The following is a 15,634-nucleotide window of genomic DNA, read 5'->3' as shown; positions in this document are numbered from 1 at the left end:
CATATCTTTATAAATAATATTTATATGTTTGTACAGTTATCTGTGTAAATAATATTTATATGTTGATACAGATAACTGTATAAATAATATTTATATATTTATTCAGATATCTGTATAACAGATGTTTATATGATTATACAGATATCTGTATAAATAATATTTATATGTTTGTACAGATATCTGTATAAATAATATTTATATGTTTATACAGATATCTGTATAAATAATATTTATATGTTTATACAGATATCTGTATAAATAATATTTATATGTTTATACAGATATCTGTAAAAATAATATTTACATATTTATTCAGATATCTCTATAAATAATATTTATATGTTTATACGGATATCTGTATAAATAATATTTATATTTATCTAGTTATCTGTTTAAATAATATTTATATGTTTATAAAGATATCTGTATAAATAATATTTATATGTTTATAGAGATATCTGTGTAAATAATATATTTATGTTTAAAGAGATATCTGTATAAATAAAATTTATACGTTTATACAGATATCTTTATAAATAATATTTATAAGTTTGTACAGATGACCCTATATATATAATATTTATATGTTTATTCAGGTATCTGGATAAATAATATTTATATGTTTATACAGTTATCTGTATAAATAATATTTATATTATTATTCAGATACCTGTATAAGTAATATTTATATGTTTATACAGATATCACTATAAATAATGTTTATATGTTTTTACAGATATCTGTATAAATAATATTTATATGTCTATACACATATCAGTATAAATAATATTTATATGTTTATATTGATATCTGTATAAATAATATTTATATGTTGATACAGATACCTCTACAAATAATATTTACATTTTTATACAGATATCTGTACTAATAATATTTATATGCTTACACAGATATCTGTATAACTAATATTTGTATGCTTATACGGATATTTGTAAATAACAGTTATATGTTATACAGATATCTGCATAAATAATATTTATATGTTTATACAGATATCTGTATAAATATTTGTATGATCATCGAGATATCTGTATAAAGATTTCTATGATAATACAGATCTCTGTTTAAATTTTTGTATGTTCATCGAGATATCTGTATAAAGATTTATATGTTACTAAAATCTCTGTATTTTTATATATATACAGATATCTGCATAAATATTTATATGTTTATAAATATATCTGCATAAACATTATTTATATGCTTATACAGATGTGTGCATAAGTAATATTTATATGTTTTTACAGATGTCTGTATAAATAATATTTATATGTTTACACCGATGCCTGCATGAATAGTATTTATATGTTTATACAGGTATCTGTATAAATAATATTTATATGCTTATAAAGATGTGTGCATAAATAATAGTTATATGTTTTTACAGATGTCTGTATAAATAATATTTAATTGTTTAAACAGATATCTGCATAAATAATATATATATGATTATACAGATATCTGTATAAGTAACATTTATATGTTTCGACAGATATCGGTATAAATATTATTTATATGTTTGCAGATATCTGCATAAATAATGTTTATATGTTTATACACATATCTGTATAAATAATATTTAAATGTTTATACAGATATCTGTATAGATAATATTTACATGTTGATACAGATACCTGTATAAATAATGTTTGTATTTTTATACCGATATCTGTATAAATAATATTTATGTGCTTACACTGACATCTGCATAACTAATATTTACATGCTTATACAGATATTTGTAAATAATAGTTATATGCTTATACAAATATCTGCATAAATAATATTTTTACATTTATACTGATATCTGTATAAACAATATTTATATGTTTATACAGATATCTGTATAAATAATATTTATATATTTGCACAGATATCTGTATAAATAATATTTATATGTTAGTTCAGATATCTGTATAAATAATATTTTTATATCTGTACAGATATGTGTATAAATAATACTTATATATTTGTAGAGTTATCTGTACAAATAATATTTATTTGTCTATACAGATATCTCCAGAAATAATATTTATATGTTGATACAGATATCTGTATAAATATTTATATGTTTATACAGATATCTGTATAAATAATATTTATATGTTTATAGAGATATCTGTATAAATAATATTTATATGTTTACACAGATATCTCTATAAATCATATTTATATGCTTCTACAGATATCTGTACAAATAATATTTATATATTTATACAGTTGTCTGTATAAATAATATTTATATGTTTATACAGACATCTGTATAAATAATATTTATATGCTTATAAACATCTGTGCATAAATAACATGTATATGTTTTTACAGATGTCTGTTTAAATAATATTTATATGTTTATAAATATGTCTTTATAAATAATATTTACATGTTTATACAGATAAATGTATAAATAATTGTTGTATGTTTATACAGATATCTGTATAAATAACAGTTGCATGTTATAAACAGATATCTGTATAAACAATATCTATATGTTTATACAGATATCTTTATAAACAATATTTATATATTTACACAGATATCTGTATAAATAATATTTATATGTTTATACTGATATCTGTATAAATAATATTTATATATGTATTCAGATATCGGTATAAATAATATTTGTATGTTTATTGAGATATCTGTATAAATAGTGTTTATGAGTTTATACAGATATCGGTAGAAATAATATTTATATGTTTATACAGATATCAGTATAAATAATACTTATATGTTTACACAGATATCTCTATAAATAATATTTATATGTTTACGGAGATATCTGCATACATAATATTTACGTGTTTATAAAGATATCTGTAAAAATTATATTTATATGTTTATACAGATATCTGGATAAATAATATTTATTTGTTAATATAGAAAACTGTATAAATATTTATATGTTTATACAGATGTCTGTATATATATATGTTTATAGAGATACCTCTATACATATTTATATGTTTACACAGATATCTTTATAAATAATATTTCTATGTTGATACAGATATCTGTATAAATAACATTTATATGTTTATACCGATATCTGTATAAATAATATTTATATGCTTATACAGATATCTGTATAAATAATATTTGTACACTTATACAGTTTTCTGTATAACTAATATTTATATGCTTATACAAATAACAGTATAAATAATATTAATATGTTTATACAGATATCTGTATAAATAATATTTACATGTTTATACAGATAACTGTATAAATAATATCTATATGTTTATGCAGATATCAGTATAAATAACATTGATATGTTTCTACAGATGTCTGTATGAACAATATTTATATGTTTATACAGATATCCGTATACATAATATTTAATGCTTACACAGATGTGTGCATAAATAATATTTATATGTTTTTACAGATGTCTGTATAAATAATATTTATATGTTTATACAGATGTCTGTATAAACAATGTCTATATGTCTATACAGATAACTGCGTAAATATTTATATGTTTATAGAGATATCTGTTTAAATAATATTTATATGTTTATACAGATGTCTGTAAAAATAATATTTATATGTTTATTCAGATATCTGTATAATTAATATTTATATGTTTATACAGGTATCTCTATAAATGTTTATATGTTCATACAGATATGTGTATAAATAGTTATATGTTTATACACACATTTGTATAAATACTTATATGTTTATACATATATATGTATAAATAATATTAATATGTAAATATATAATATATACTGTACATAAAATATCAAAAAGTGCGGTAAATATATTTTATATACTGTACATATAATGTGATATAAAAGTACACCAAATTCATAGTATACACTGTAAATGAAATATCAAAATTACAGTAAATATATTTTCTATACTGTACATATAATATTTTCTAAAAGTACACCAAATACATATTATATGCTGTAGTTAAAATATCAAAAAGTACAGTTAATATACATTACATACTGAATATATAATATAAAAAGTAAACAAAGTATATATTTTATATTTTATATAAGTATCAAAATCAACAGTAAATATATTTTATAAACTGTACATATATTATCTAAAAGTACACCAAATACATATTATATAATGTAAATGAAACATCCAAAACTACAGTAAATATATATTACATAACGTGTATAAAATATTATCTAACAGTACACCAAATACACATTATGAACTGTAAATAAAATACCAAAAACTACAGTAAATATATTTTATATACTGTATATAATATATCAAAAAGTACACTTAATATGTCTTATATACTCCAAATAAAATATCAAAAATTTAGTAAATATATTTTATGTATTGTATATATAATATTTTCTAAAATTATGACAAATACATACTCTATGCTGTAGTTAAAATACCAAAAAGTACAGTAAATATTTATTACATATGGTACATAAAATATAAAATATTTCACCAAATATGTAGTACATACTGTAAATGAGATATCTAAAAGTACTGTAAATATGTATTATATACTGTATATAAAATATCAAAAAGTACACCAAATATACATTATATATGCTAAATAATATATCAAAAACTACAGTAAATATATTTTATATACTATGCATAAAATATCACAAACAACAGTTAATATATATTATATACTGCAAATAAAAAGTCAAAAACTACAGTAAATAAATTTCATATACTGTATATATAATGTCATCTAAAAGTACACCAAATACATATTATATACTGTAAATGAAATATGAAAATTACAGTAAATATATATTACATACTTTACATAAAATATCAAAAAGACACCATGTATATCTTATATAATGTAAATAAAATACCAAAACTACAGTATATATATTTTATATACTGTAAGCAAAATGTCAAAAAGCACACCAAATATATATTATATATTGTAAATAAAATATCAAAAGGTACAGTAAACATATATTATATACTGTACAAAAAATATGAAAAGTACACAAAATATATATTAAATGCTCTAAATACAATATCAAAAAGTGCAGTAAATATATTTTATATACGGTATATTTAATATTATCTAAAATTTCATCAAGTACGCAATACATACTGTAAATGAAATATCAAAATTACAATAAATATATGTTACATACTGTACATAAAATATTAAATCTACACCAAATATATATTATATACTATAAATAAGATATCAAAAACCGCAGTAAATATGTTTTATATACTGTATATCAAATAAAAAAATGTACAATAAGTATATATTACATACTATAAGTAAAATATCAAAAAGTATAGTAAATATATTTTACATACTGTACATATAATATTATCTAAAAGTACACCAAATACATATTATATACTGTAAATAAAATAACAAAATACAATAAATATATATTTCAAACTGTTCATAAAATATAAAAAGTCCCCCAAATATATATTATATACTGTAAATAAAATTAAAAAATGTACATTACATATATATTACATACTGTTTGTATAATATTATTTAAAAGTACACCAAATATATATTATATACTGTAAATAAAATATCAAAATACAGTAAATATATATTACATACTGTACATAAAATATTAAAAACTACACCAAATATATATCATATACGGTACATATAATATCAAAACGTGCACCAAATACATAATGTATACTGTAAATAAAATATGAAATCTACAGTAAATATATATTTTATACCATACATAAAATATCTAAAACTGCACCAAATATATATTTTCAACTGTATATAAAATACTAAAAAGTACAGTAAATATATTTTTATACTATACATATAGTATTATCTAAAAGTTCACGAAATACACATTATATAATGTAAATGAAACATCAAAATTTCAGTAAATGTATATTATGTACTGTACATAAAATATCAAAAATTACACCAAATATTTATTATATACTGTAAATAAAATATCAAATCTAGAGAAAATATATTTTATATACTGTACATAAAATATTAAATACTACACCAAATATATATTACATACTGTAAGTAAAATACCAAAAAGTACAGTAAATATATTTTGTATACTGTACATGTAATATTATCTAAAAGTATACGAAATACATATTATATACTGTGAATAAAATATAAAAATACAGTAAATATATATTCCATACTGTACATAAAATACCGAAAGGTACACCAACTATATATTATACACTGTTCATATAATATCAAAAAGCGCACCAGATATATACTATATAGTGTAAATAAAATATCAAATGTATAGTAAATATATATTTTATACACTACATAATATATCAAAAAGTTAAACAAATATATATTATATAGAGTATATAAAATATTTAAAAGTACAGTAAATATACTTTATATGCTGTAAATATATTATCTAAAAGTACACCAAATACATATTATATACAGTAAATTAAATATAAAAAAGTACAGAAAATATATATTACATACTGTACATAAAATATCAAATCTAAACCATATATACTATATATTGTAAATAAAATATCAAAAAGTACAGTAAATATATTTGTATACTGTACATAAAATATATAAATCTATACCAAATATTTATTATATACTGTATATGAAACATCAAAAAGTACAGTAAATATGTTTTATATAATGCACGTATAATGTTATCTATAACTACAAACATACACATTATGTACTGTAAATGAAATATAAAAATTAGAGTAAATATATATTCCAGAGTGAACATAAAATATCAAAAACTACACTAAATATGTATTATATATTTTAAATAAAATATCAAAACTACAGTAAATATATATTTCGTACTGTACATAAAATGTTAAAAGTACAACAAATATATATTATATACTGCAGATAAAACAAAAAGTACAGTAAATATATTATATAGTCTGTATATATATTATTTAAAAGTACACCAAATACATATTATATACTCTAAATGATATATCAAAAATTACAGTAAATATTATATTATTCACTGTACAAAATATATCAAAAATTAAACCAAATACATATTTTATATTGTAAATAAATTATCAAAATCTACAGTAAGTATATTTTCTATACTATACATAAAATATAAAAAAGTACACCAAATATATATTAAATATCCTAAATAAAATATTAAAAAGGACAGTAAGTATATTTTGTATACTGTACATAAAATATCAATAACTACACAAAACGTATATTATATACTGTACATAAAATATTGAAAACCACAGTAAATTTATTTTATATACTGTATATATAATGTTATCTAAAAGTTCAGCAAATACATATTATATACTGTAAATGAAATATCAAAAACTACAGTAAATATATAATATATACAGCACAAATATATCAAAAATTACACAAGATATATATTTTATACTGTAAATAAAATATGAAAAACTAAACTAAATATATAATACATACTGTACGTAAAATATCAAAATTAAATCAAATATATATTATATACTGTAAATAAAATATCAAAATCTACGATAGATATATTTTATATACTGTACATAAAATATAAAAAAGAACACCAAATGTATATTACATAATGTAAATAAAATAACAAAAAGTACAGTACATATATATTACATACTGTACATAAAATATCAAAAAGTACACCAAATATGTATTATACACTGCACATAAAATATCAAATAGTACACCAAATGTATATTATATACTGTATATAAAGTATCAAAAAGTACAGTAAATATAGTTTATATACTGAACATAAAATATCAAAAAGTACACCAAATATATATTATATACTGTACACAATATATCAAAAAAACTGTAAATATGTTTTATGTACTGTACTTATAATGTTATCTAAAAGTACACCAAATACTTATTATATGCTGTAGCTAAAATATCAAAAATTACAGTGAATATATATTACATACTGTACATAAAATATCAAAAATTACACCAAATATGTAATATATAGTTTAAAAGAAATATCAAGAAGTACAGTAAATATGCATTACATACTGTTCATAAAACATCAAAAAGTACACCAAATATATATTATATACTGTAAATAATATTTCAAAAGCTGCAGTAAATATATTTTATATACTGTAAATAAAATGTCAAAAATTACACCAAATATATATTATATACTGCAAATAAAATATCAAATATTCAATAATTATATTCTACACACTGTACATATAATATTATCTAAAATTCACCAAATACATATTATATACTGTAAATGAAATATCAAAAAGTACGGTAAATATACATTACATACTGTACATAAAATATCAAAATGTAGAGTAAATATATATTACATACTGTACATAAAATATCAAAAAGTACAACAAATATATATTATATACTGGAAATAATGTATCAAAAATTACAGTAAATATATTTTATATACTGTTCATAAAATGTCAAAAAGTACAACAAATATATATTTTACACTGTAAATAAAATATCAAAATGTATAGTAATTATATTTTATGTACTGTACATAAAATGTCAAAAATTAAACCAAATATATATTATATAATGTCAATAAAATATCAAAATTACACTAGATATATTTTATGTACTGTACACAAAATATCAAAAAGTACACCAAATATATATTATATACTGTAAATAAAATATAAAAAATTACAGTAAATATATTTATATACTGCACATAAGTTGCCAAAATGTACACCAAATATATATTATATACTGTAACTAAAGTATCAAAAATTACAATAAATATATTTTATATACTGTACATATATTATTATCTAAAAGTACACCAAATACATGTTATACACTGTAAATGAAATGTCCAAAAGTACAGTAAATATATATTACATACCGTTCATAAAATATCAAAAATTACAGTAAATATATATTACATACTCTACAAAAATATCAAAAAGTACACCAAATATATACCATATACAGTAAATAATATATCAAAAACTGGAGTAAATATATTTTATGTACTGTACATAAAAGGTCAAAAAGTAAACCAAATATGTATTATATACTGTAAATAAAATATCAAAAGTTACAGTCGTTATATTTTATATACTGTACACAAAATATCAAATAGTACACCAAATATATATCATATACTGTAAATAATATATCAAAAACTAGAGAATATATATTTTATGTACTCTAAATAAAATGTCAAAGTAAATCAAATCAATATTATATAGTGAAATAAAGTATCAAATTGTGCAGTACATATATTTTATATACTGTACATATATTATTATCTAAAAGTACACCAAATACATATAATATACTGTAAATGAAATGTCTAAAAGTACAGTAAGTATATATTACATACCTTTCATAAAATATCAAAAAGTACAGTAAATATATTTTATATACTGTACATATAATATTATCTAAAGGTTCACCAAATACATATTATATACTGTAAATGAAATGTCTAAAAGTACAGTAAATATATAACAAATCTTTCATAAAATATCAAAAAGTACAGTAAATATATATTACATACTGTACATAAAATAGCAAAAAGTACACCAAATATATATTTTATACTGTAAATGTTATATCAAAATGTACAGTAAATATATTTCATATACTGTACATAAAATATCAAAAAGTACACCAAATATATACTATACACTCTCAATAAAATATCAAAATGTATAGTAAATATAGTTTATATACTGTACATAAAATGTCAAACAGTACAACAAATATATATTATACACTGTAAATATAATATCAAAATGTACAGTAATTATATTTTATGTGCTGTACATAAAATGTCAAAATGCACCCCAAATATATATTATATACTGTAAATAATATATCAAAAACTACAGTAAATATATTTTATATACTGTACATAAATTGCCAGAAAGTACACCAAACATATATTATATACTGTAAATAAAGTATCAAAAAGTACAGTAGATATATTTTATATACTGTACATATATTATTATCTAAAAGTACACCAAATACATATTATATACTGTAAATGGAATGTCAAAAACTACAGTAAATATATATTACATAGCTTTCATAAAATAGAAAAAGGTACAGTAAATATATGTTACAAACTGTACAAAAAATATCAAAAAGTACACCAAATATATATTATATACTGTAAATAATATATCAAAAGCTAGAGTAAATATATTTTATGTACTGTACATAGAATGTCAAAAAGTAAACCAAATATATACTATATACTGTAAAATAAAATCAAAAAGTAGAGTAGATATATTTTATATACTGTACACAAAATATCAACAAGTACACCATAGATATTATGTAATGTAAATAAAATATCAAAAACTACAGTAAATATATTTTATGTACTGTACATAAATTTCCAAAAAGTAGACAAAATATATATAATATACTGTAAATAACGTATCAAAAAGTACAGTAAATATATTTTATATACTGTACATATATTATTATCTAAAAGTACACCAAATAAATATTATATACGGTAAATGAAATGTCAAAAAATACAGTAAATATATGTTACATACCTTTCATAAAATATCAAAAATTACAGTAAATATATATTATATTCTATACAAAAAATATCAAAAATACTCCAAATATATATTATATACTGTAAATAATATATCAAAACTAGAGTAAATATATTTTATGTACTGTACATAAAATGTCAAAATTAAATGAAATACATATTATACACCGTAAATAAAATATCAAAATGTACACTAAATATATTTTATATACAGTACACAAAATATGAAAAAGTACACCAAATATATATATTATATACTGTAAATAAAATATCAAAAACTACAATAAATATATTTTATATACTGTACATAAAATGTCAGAAAGTCCACCAAATATATATTATACACTGAAAATAATATATCAAACTAGAGTAAATATATTTTATGTACTGTACATAAAATAACAAAAAGTACACCAAATATATATTATATACTGTAAATAAAATATCAAAAGGTTCAGTAAATATATTTTATATACTGTACATATAAAATTATCTAAAAGTACACCAAATACATATTATATGCTGTAAACGAAATGTCTAATATTACAGTAAATATATATTACATATCTTTCATAAAATATCAAAAACTACAGTAAATAAATATTACATACTGTACATAAAATATTAAAAATTACACAAAATATATATTTTATAGTGTAAATAAAATATCAAAATGTACAGTAAATATATTTCATCCACTGTACATAAAATATCAAAAAGGACACCAAATATATATTATACACTGTAAATAAAATATCAAAATATACAGTAAGTATATTTTATATACAGTATATAAAATATCAAAAACTACAAGAAATATATATTATATACTGTAATTAAAATATCCAAATGTACAGTAATTATATTTTATATATTGTACATAAAATGTCAAAAAGTACACCAATTGTATATGATATACTGTAAATAAATTATCAAAAAGTAAAATAAATATATTCTATATACTGTACATAAATCGCCCAAAAGTACACCAAATATATAGTATATACTATAAATAAAATATCAAAAACTACAGTAAATATATTTTATATACTGCACATAAATTTCCAAAAAGTAGACAAATATATATTATATACTCTAAATAACGTATCAAAAAGTACAGTAAATATATTTTAAATACTGTACATATATTATTATCTAAAAGTACACCAAATACCTATTATATACGGTAAATGAAATGTGAAAAAGTACAGTAAATATACATTACATAGCTTTCATAAAATATCAAAAAGTACACCAAATATATATTATATACTGTAAATAAAACATCAAAAACTACAGTAATTATATTTTATATACTGTACATAAATTTCCAAAATGTACAACAAATATATATTATATAGTGTAAATAAAGTATCAAAAAATACAGTAAACATATTTTATATATTGTACATATTGTATATATATGTTTCATATACAGTACATAAAATATCAAAAAGTACATCAACTATTTATAATATACTGTTAATAAAATAACAAAATGTACAGTAAATATATTTTATATACTGTACATAAAATGTCAAAAAGTACAATTATATATTATATAATGTAAATAAAATATCAAAAAGTACGGTAGATTTATTTTATATACTGTACACAAAATATTAAAAAATACACCAAATATATATTATATACTGTAAATAAAATATAAAAAATTACAGTAAATATATTTTCTATACTGTACATAAATTGCCAAAAAGTACACAAATTACATATTATATATTTTAAATAATGTATCAAAAATTACAATGAATATATTTTATATACTGTACATATATTATTATATAAAAGTACACCAAATACATATTATATTCTGTAAATGAAATGTCAAAAATTGCAGTAAATATATATTACATACCTTTCATAAAATATCAAAAAGTACAGTAAATATATATTACATACTGTACAAAAAATATCAAAAAGAACACCAAATATATAGTATATACTGCAAATAATATATCAAAAATTAGAGTAAATATATTTTATGTACTGTACATAAAATGTCAACAACTAAACCCTATATATTGTATACTGTAAATAAAATATAAAAGAGTACAGTAGATATATTTTATATAGTGTACACAAAATATCAAAAAGTACACCAAATATATATTATATACTGTAAATAAAATATCAAAAACTACAGTAAATATGTTTTATATACTGTACATAAATTGCCAAAAAGTACACCAAATATATATTCTATACTGTAAATAATGTATCAAAATGTACAATAAATATATTTAATAATCTGAACATATATTATTATCTAAAAGTACACCAAATACATATTATATACTGTAAATGAAATATCAAAAATTACAGTAAATATATATTACATACCTTTCATAAAATATCAAAAAGTACGGCAGATATATTTTATATACTATATACAAAATATCAAAAAGTACACAAAATATATATTATATACTGTAAATAATATATCAAAAACTAGAGTAAATACATTTTATGAACTGTACATAAAATGTCAAAAAGTAGACCAAATACATATTATATACTGTAAATAAAATATCAAAATTACAGTAAATATATATTACATACTGTACAAAAAATATCAGAAAGTACACCATATATATATTATATACAGTAAATAATATATCAAAAATTAGAGTAAATATAATTTATGTACTGTACATAAAATATCAAAAAGTTAACCAAATATACATTATATAGTGTACATGAAATATCAAAAAGTACAGCAAATATATATTATAGACAGTACAAAAATATCAAGTAGTACACCAAATATACATTTTATACTGTACATAAAATATCAAAAAGTACACCAAATATACATTAAAAACTCTACATGAAACATCAAAAAATACAGCAAATATATATTATATACTGTACATAAAATATCAAAAGGTACAGCAAATATACATTATGTACTGTACATGAAATATCAAAAAGTTCTCCAAATATATATTATTTACTGTGCATAAAATATCTAAATATACATCAAATATACATTATATACTGCACATGAAATATCAAAAAGTACACCAAATATAAATTATATACTGTACATGAAATATCAAAATGTACACCAAATATACATCATATAGTGTACATGAAATATCAGAAAGTGCAGCATATATATATTATGCACTGTACAAAAAATATCAAGAAGTACACCGAATATACACTATATACTGTACATAAAATATCAAAAAGCACACCAAATATACATTATATACTGTACATGAAATATCAAAAGTACACTAAATATACATTATATACTGTTCATGAAATATCAAAAGTACACTAAATATATATTATATACTGTACATAAAATATCAAAAAGTACACCAAATATACATTATATACTCTACATGAAGCATCAAAAACTACAGCAAATATGTATTATATATTGTACATAAAATATCAAAAAGTACACCAAATATACATTATATACTGTACATGAAGCATCATAAAATACAGCAAATAAATATTATATACTGTATATAAAATATCAAAAAGTACACCAAATATACATTGTATACTGTACATCTAATATCAAAAAGTACACCAAATATATTTTATGTACTCTATATGAAATATCAAAAGGTACACCAAATATACATTTTATACTGTACATGAAATATCAAAAAGTACATCAGATATATATCATATACTCTACATAAAGTATCAAAAACTACAGCAAATATAAATTATTGACTAAACATAAAACATCAAAAACTACACCAAATATATATTATATACTGTGAATAAAATATCTAAATGTACACCAAATATACATTATATACTGTACATGAAATATCAAAAAGTACACCAAATATACATCATATACTGTACATGAAATATCAAAAAGTACACAAAATATACATTATATACTGTACATGAAATATCAAAATACACGGCAAATATATTTTATACACTGTACAAAAAATATCAAGAAGTACACCAAATATACATTACATAGTGTACATAAAATATCAAAATGTACACCAAATATACCTTATATACTGTACATGAATTATCAAAAGGTACAGCAAGTATATAATATTCACTGTACAAAAAATATCATGTAGTACACCAAATATACATTATATACTGTACATAAAATATCAAAAAGTACACCAAATATACATTATATACTGTACATGAAGCATCAAAAAATACAGCAAATATATATTACATACTGTACATAAAATATCAAAATTACACCAAATATACATTATATACTGTACATGAAATACCAAATAGTACACCAAACATATATTATGTACTGTGTATAAAATATCTAAATGTACATCAAATACACATTATATACTGTACAAGAAATATCAAAAAGTACACCAAGTATACATTATATACTATACATGAAATATCAAAATTTACACCAAATATACATTATATAGTGGACATGAAATATCAAAAAGTACAGCAAATATATATTATACACTGCACAAGAAATGTGTAAATAAAATATCAACAACTACAGTACATATATTTTATATACTGTATATAAATTGCCAAAAAGTAGACCAAATATATATTATATACTGTAAATAATGTATCAAAATAAAGTAAATATATTTTATATACTCTACATATATTATCTAAAATACACCAAATACATATTATATACTGTAAATGAAAGGTCAAAAAGTACAGTAAATATATATTACATACCTTTCATAAAATATCAAAAAGTACAGTAAGTATATATTACATACCGTACAAAAAATATCAAAAATTACACCAAATATATATTATATACTGTAAATCATATATCAAAAACTAGAGTAAATATATTTTATGAACTGTACATAAAATGTCAAAAAGTAAACCAAATATATATTATATACTGTAAATAATATATCAAAAAGTACAGTAGATATATTTTATATACTGTACACAAAATATCAAAAAGTACACCAAATATATATTATATACTGTAAATAAAATGTCAAAAACTACAGGAAATATATTTTATATACTGTATATAAAATGTCAAAAAGTACACCAAATATGTATTCTGAACTGTAAATAAAATATGAAAAAGCACCGTAAATATATTTTATATACTGTACATATAATATTATCTAAAAGTACAC

This window comes from Pan paniscus, chromosome 22 (assembly GCF_029289425.2).
Source record: "Pan paniscus chromosome 22, NHGRI_mPanPan1-v2.0_pri, whole genome shotgun sequence".
In the NCBI taxonomy this organism is placed as follows: Eukaryota; Metazoa; Chordata; class Mammalia; order Primates; family Hominidae; genus Pan; species Pan paniscus.
Note: the sequence above shows the minus strand (reverse complement) of the source record.